This window comes from Pleurodeles waltl, chromosome 12 (genome assembly GCF_031143425.1).
Source record: "Pleurodeles waltl isolate 20211129_DDA chromosome 12, aPleWal1.hap1.20221129, whole genome shotgun sequence".
NCBI classification, from domain to species: domain Eukaryota; kingdom Metazoa; phylum Chordata; class Amphibia; order Caudata; family Salamandridae; genus Pleurodeles; species Pleurodeles waltl.
The window spans coordinates 84,297,458-84,304,690 of NC_090451.1; positions in this window are offsets into that span (position 1 = coordinate 84,297,458).

Consider the following 7,233-nt stretch of genomic DNA (forward strand, 5'->3'; position numbering starts at 1 on the left):
CTGCTTCATTAGCTATCAATCAATAAGAGGATTACATTTGAATCTCTTTGTTCAACTTACAAAGCTCTTCACACTGAGGGTTGTGAATATTTGAAATCTACCCTTCGGTATTACCAACCCACTAGAAACCTTAGATCCTCTTTTAAACATCTGATTGCTGTTCCCTGCTGTCATAAGGCTAGATGGGGGGGTCGAGCTTTCACTGTGGAAGCTGCAAGGTTATGGAATGCTCTACGTTTTGCTCTTCGTCAAACAGTGTTGGAAAATGGGTTATTGGTAGGGCAGGTAGGTACCTACACCTAGCAACAAGCCACTAACCTCCACATAGGTACAGTTAGGTCTCAGTAAATTAATCCCAGCTCAACCCTTGGTAGCTTGGCAACGAGCGTCAAGGCTTAACTTAGGAGACAAAGTGTAAAGCATTCAAATATCACAAAACAGTAATTAAATAAAACACAGGACACAGTTTAAAAATCCAAAACCATTTTATAAAAATAGTTTATATTTTTAACTTTAAAATGACACAAAAACGATTAAAATCGATTCAGGGGAACCGGAGATATGAATTTTTAAAGAATTATTACTTTTCTAGCGCTTAGAAACAAAAAGCGCCAATCGGGTCATCTGGTTGCACCTCGACCGGGGCAAAGTCAAACTTTCAGGCCGACCGCGATGGAGCCCTGCTCGGCTACAGGTCGCGGGAGGCCTCGGTTAAAAAGTTACCTTCTGACTTAGTCTTTATTTTGAAGTTTTTCTTCACCGGGACGAACCTGCCAGTTGAATCCGACCTCCTGGAGCCCTTGTCCGGATACGCGATGTGGGTTTCCTCGGTGGAGACTTTTACCTTCGGACTTAGTCGTTTTTTCGAGATGAAAATCCTTCGACAGGGGTAAACCTGGATCTTGATCCGACGTCCGTGGAGCCCTTCTCGGATACGATGGCTGGGAGGTCCCGGTCAACTTTTTACGTTCGGACTTAGGCCCTCATTCTGACCCTGGCGGTCGGCGGAGAGGCGGCGGTCGGACCGCGAACAGACCGGCGGTCAGAAAAATGGCATTCTGACCGCGGCGGTCACCGCCGCGATCGCCCGCCACTTCCCCACTCCGACCGCCACGGCGGTCATGACCGCCGGGCTGGAGTTTGCGCACTCCGGCCCGGCGGTCGTCCCAAGACCGCCAACGGTATCATGACCCTGCCTACCGCCGCGGTTTCTTGCGGTCGGGAACCGCCATGCGAACCATGGCGGTAAGCACTATCGGGGCCAGGGAATTCCTTCCCTGGCACTGATAGGGGTCTCCCCCACCCCCCACTACCCACCCGAGTCCTCCCCCCACACCCTCCACCCCCCTGCCACCCCCCAGAGGTGGTACGAACCCCCTCCCCACTCCCACCCCGACATGCACATACATGCACCCCGACATGCACACACCCCCAACATGCACATATACACACCCCCTACACACACATACACAACGGGGACACATACCCGCACACATACATGCAGACATGCGCACCTGCCGAACAGCACACATTACCCATAGACACAGCAGCACCCCCCGCCCGCATACACGCACTCACACACCCCCTCTACACACTCACACGCACACCCCCATGCACGCCCACATCACACAACAACCCCCCTCCCCCACCCCTCACGGACGGTCAACTTACCTTGTGTGTTGGTCCTCCGGGAGGCGACGGGAGCCATGGGGAGGTGACCGCCAACAGAACACCGCCAACAGAAGACCGCCACACAGATATGTGGGTCGTAATTCTGTGGGCGGTGTTCTGCTGGCGTGGCGGTGGAGGTTGACCAGTCTCCACTTTTCCGCCGACCGCCAGTGTGGCTGCTGGCGGTTTCCCGGCGGAACGCTCCCAGCGGTCGGAAAGCGCACAGCGGCATACCGCCGCGGTCGGCGGTCTTCACCGCGGCGGTAACTCGGCGGTCTCGCGAAAAGACCGCCAAGGTCAGAATGAGGGCCTTAGTCTCTTTTTCGGATGTTTTTCTTTACCGGGACGAACCACGAAGTCAGGCCGGGTCGCGGTTGAGGCAAGCCGGCTAGAATTTCCGTGGCGGGTCGGTCCCTCTCTGGAGCTTTTTTAAAAAATTTGTCAAATCTTCTCCAAACTTCTGGGGCTTCACCCAGATGTTCTTTTAAGGTTCTTTTGGGGTCCACAGCTCTCCCCAAGGGTCCAGAAGTTCTGTGATGGTCCTTGGGGGGTGCGGACTTCAACTCCCAGAATGCACCTGGCGCAAACTCCTTTTTGGCCACTGGGCAGTGGTCAACTGGTCTCTTTTTTAGGAGTTGGTGCAGGGGACTCTGGATAGCAATTTTTCACCTGTAGCAAACAGGGAGTCCCTCCTTGAACCAGTTGAAGCCAGGCAAAGTCCTTCTTGTGGTGAAGCCCAAGTGTGCAGCTGGTGCAGTCCTTCTGAGTGCAGGGTCCAGGTGCAGGCCAGGGGTCCAGCAGGGCAGTCCTTCTTCTTCTTTAGTTCCTTTCTTGTTGAATTCTGGAGGGGATCTGAGGCGTGGGTGCAGGTCTGCCAGTTTTATCCTTGCTCCTGGGTGAAAAGCAGGGGGGCCCTGGTTCTCCAATCAGGGACAGGGTCGTCCCCCTGTGATGACCACTTCCTGGGAAGTGTGGCAAAAATCCATCCCAGAAGGCAACAGTCTCTAAAAATCCAACATGGATGAATCTGATTTTTGGAGGTTACATCTGGCTGAGCCCACCCACTGGTGTGGCTAAAAATCATAAACACACCCCTCTCCTGCCCTCTCCTAATCTAATCAAGGGGGCACCTAATTGTCTGGGGTTGCAGGATGTGGGGGTGTTGCTGGGTGCTGCAAATGTCCTTCTCTGCCTTTGAAGACCAGTTTGGCAGCCCTCCCCCTTCCTGCCTCACCATCTGCTGAGGGGAGATTCTCTCCCCCAAGCACATTCCTTTGTGTGAAGTCAGGCCACTTCACACCTCATCAAGGTAGCCTGGCAGAAGCTGCTGCAGGCTGGCCAATCAGAGCACAGCAGCAAAAACAATGCAGAGCTGAAATTGGCAACTTTTTAGGTAAAGTCTAAACTTTTTACCTGAACTAGTTATATTAAATCCAACAACTGGAAGTTGTGGGATTTATTACAACAATCAATTTGATACCAAATTCTTGGTATGTAACATTTAAGGAGACTTTAAAATTTAAAATAAAGTCTGCCCACTCTAGCCTATGAAGGCCATTTACTTCAATGAGGGAAAAACGAATTTGGCTGTTTTTACCTCACCAGGGCTTATAAATCTATTTTTATAAAGTCCCTGCTTATAGTTACATGGCACCCAGCCCTAGGGGCACATAGGGCACACCTTAGGGGTGACATATGTAAAAATAAGGTAGTTTAAGACTTTGGAAGTACCTTTAATTCCAAAGTCGAATTTGCATATAACTTTAATTTAAAAGCAGCCAGCAAGGCAGGCTTGCTTTTAAAATGACACTGGGCACCTCAGCAGTGCACCTAGGTGTGCACCACCTATGCTGTGGTCCCTAAACCTACATGCCCTACCATATACTAGGGACTTATAGGTAGGTTAACTTAGCCAATTATAATTAGCCTAATTTGCATATCCATTTTACACAGAGCACAGGCCCTGGGACTGGTTAGCAGTACCCAGGGCACCATCAAAGTCAGGAAAACACCAGCAAAAAGAGGAAAATGGGGGCAAAAAGTTATGGGGCCTCTGCAATCAGCCCTGTTTTCTCACAAACAGCAACTTACACTATTTTTAGAAACAATCTTAAAACCTGGCTTTTTTCTTAATAGGCGGGCTTTCTCACTTGATTAGGGAGCTCTTGGTTTTCCGTTGACTTGCTCAGTTTAGCGCTTCGATGCGTCTTGCCGGAATGCGCTTTATAAATAACCCAATACAATACAATACAATTTTATAGACGCTTCCAAATGGAGGGCACTCATTGCCTTAGGGAAGTAGGTGGAAGGGATGATCAAGCTGAAAGATGCTTCTCATTTGATTCTAATTTAGCCCCGCATAAACCATTTCTCCAATTTCTTTGAAGTCAAGAACATTTCTAATTTGAGTGACATCATATCCTTGGCCTCCTGGTGCTTTACCAAGCCCTCAAACGTGGTAGTTTTTTTGTTCAATTAAATTGGATACAAATTATTCTTTATGTGCATGACACTGTCCAGGGCAGAGGACCAGTTAATAATGGGTCACATTCAGATGGATTTGTCAGTTGTGCAGTTGTCAATCAGAGAAGCTAAGTAAATGTCTCTGTGGGTACAGGTCCATGCCTGGCACAAACAGATTGATTCTTGGATTCAACCCAAGGTCTGCTTACCCCCTCCAAACCAAGACAAATTTGCCATGAGCTCGTCACTAGTGAGTATATGCCGCATTGCAGATCTGGACTGGCAGTTCAAGCTAGACTGTTCCCATGAGGAGCAGGGTCAAGACTGATTTGCATATGGCTAGGTCCAAACTGAGGTGGCATATTGGACAAAAAAACAATGGATTGGAATGCGGCCCAAGTGATCGTCAGTGGCTGAGATTTATTCAAGCATTCCATCTATCTCGTTTTTCAATTAGCATTGCAGATCTGGTTAACTAGAACCACACAGTAGAGGGCAAAGGGCCTACAACATTTAAAGGATCTCTCTCTCTTAAGACTGGAATTTGCCATACAGAACACTGCTGGTAATGCAGCTGGTGCCATCTCATTGTGTCTTGATGGGTTCAAAGTCTGCTCTTGAAGTAATTTATTCAAGCAATATAAAAATGTGTGGCAGAGAGGAAGTTATCTTCCTCTTTTTCAGGTCCTAAGCTCTTCTTTTTAGTCTAGTCCAATTGATTCTAATATAACTCCCTGTTCCACAATAGGAGTAGAGTGAGTTAACTCCCCTCTCTAAGTACCCCTCACCTCTATGGGAGCAAAAATGGCTAAAGAATGGAAGGGTAAAATGAACAGATTTGCAGCGACAGAAATGGATAGGGAAACCCACGGTAACTGCTTCGCATAATATGTCCCAAGCTTCTAAACAAAAAACACCACCAGATTGCAGAGGAGACTGCTATAACACAGTCTCCTCATGCCACCCCTGACAATGATGGTCCTGCCACCAGTGGGAGTGGGCATACTGTGCCAGGGACACAGGTAGATGGGGTAGGGTGCTTGGGAGGGATGGTGTGGCCAGAGGATGGGGGCTTCAAGGGACACAACTGACCAGGAGACCATCTTCCAAGTCTTGGGAGCCTACCAAAACTCCCAAGGCATGATGTGGGTCAGATACTGACCATGATGGGGGATATCAGACAGCAGTGACTGGCACAAAATGTCATCCTGGCTTCCATTGCTGGGGTGTTGAGGGACATCACCACTACCCTTAGTAACTTTGGCACCCAACATCAGACCTCTTCCACTAGCCATGAGAAATCAGGCCCCTCGACATCTGTGGCTGCTAGTGAGAATGAGGTCCTGCCAGGGGAAGGTAATGTCTCAGACACCCCACCCTCTGCAGCAGAAAAAAAAACCCTCCCCCACAAACATGGACATCCACTCAGACATCCAGAAGGAGCAGATACCAAGACTAAATCCACTGCCAGGAAGTGAACCTCTCCTGATTGGTTCACCTTGTGTGTGACTAATACACCCTGATGACTGTTCTGACACCTAACTCCATTTTCTATGGTACAAGGACACTGGACTTGTGTTTCCAGATTGTGTAGCAGCTACCCTGATGATTTCATCCACCATGACTGAACCCTTAATTCTTAGTTTTATAAATACCACTTAATCACAAATCCTGTGTAAGTGTAATGTATTAACCATAAACAACTGACTTGTATGAAAACTATTGTACCAAAATGTTCCTCTCCAATGTTATACCTCTCTTATGGTCATCACATGTTCTGGACAACCAGGATACGCATTGCATTGGTGTTGTAACAGAGATGACACAAGTCACCTCTATTGTACCTCTCCACATATGTATTAGGAGAATGGCAATCAGAACATTGTGAAGTCATGCTGTGGACTTCTGTGTTTCAGCATAGGTGTCATACACTGCCAACCCAGAGAATACAGAAGTTGGGGACATTTCAGTCTATAACCACCCCAGAAGGCAGATGGGTTCAATGCATCATCAGCTAAAGCCTTATCACATACCCATACCTCATCCTCCCAAATCACCATACCTCAAACAGACAAAGGTCAGTACTAATCTCCCCAGTCATGGAACCTTCCAGGTATCTGTAGGCTTGCCACTCACCTATGTCTGTCTTCAAAGATACGAGTTGGCGTTCGTCCCCGTTGATTAAATGGTTTGCATGATTAACTCTGTAATAGGAAGATAACTTATTTGGGATGTGAAGAGGAATATCAACATCGGGGATAATTGGATATTGGTATTTCAAAATATAAGTGAACATGCCTTGGGTTAGGGGCTACACTCTTACTGCAAGTAGGATGCAGTGGAAAGAAAGTCATATTTAAGTCAAAACATCTCGTGTTTTTAGGGTGCTACCTGAAAATATAATTTCTGTCCTGATGACCCCTTTATGATTGGTTCTTCTTGTGGGGTCGAAACAGCTTACTGTGGGTTAATGTATGATGAAATAGGTGACTTCAAGACACCTGGATTGAAGGGGTCCTCTTTGAAGATCGCTTTAATTTGTAACCACAATTCTGTACATATTGTATATATCATCTGACCCAATTTTTCACATTATTCACGTTCACTGCACCATTACTATAGGAGCACCTGAATAAACTGACTAATGATTGTATTGTAAGAAATATTATTTAAATTAAAGGAACATGTATTAGATCAACCTTATTGATAAAGGTAATTAATTCTTTCCGTGGAGGTTAAGGGTTAAACGTCCCCTTTGGAGCCCTAAAATCTCTTGCTATATGTCTTCAGACACAGGCACATTGGTCTGCAATGAGGGAACATACTGACAACTATGCACAAGTTAGGTCACATACAACACAAACCATAATGATGGTAGTTGGTCTGGATAACACATTGTGACATGAGTCAGACACAAATGAACACACACATGCCACGATTTGAGCCACCTCCATTACCAAACAGGTCTATTTTGTGGAAAAGGACACTTCCAAACCAATGTCCTGACAGTGTGAGCAAAGAATTCACACACCACAAACATGGTGCACAACAGTACCTGGTCTAATCCATGTCCGCTCCTCATGGCAGTCTGCAAATCCC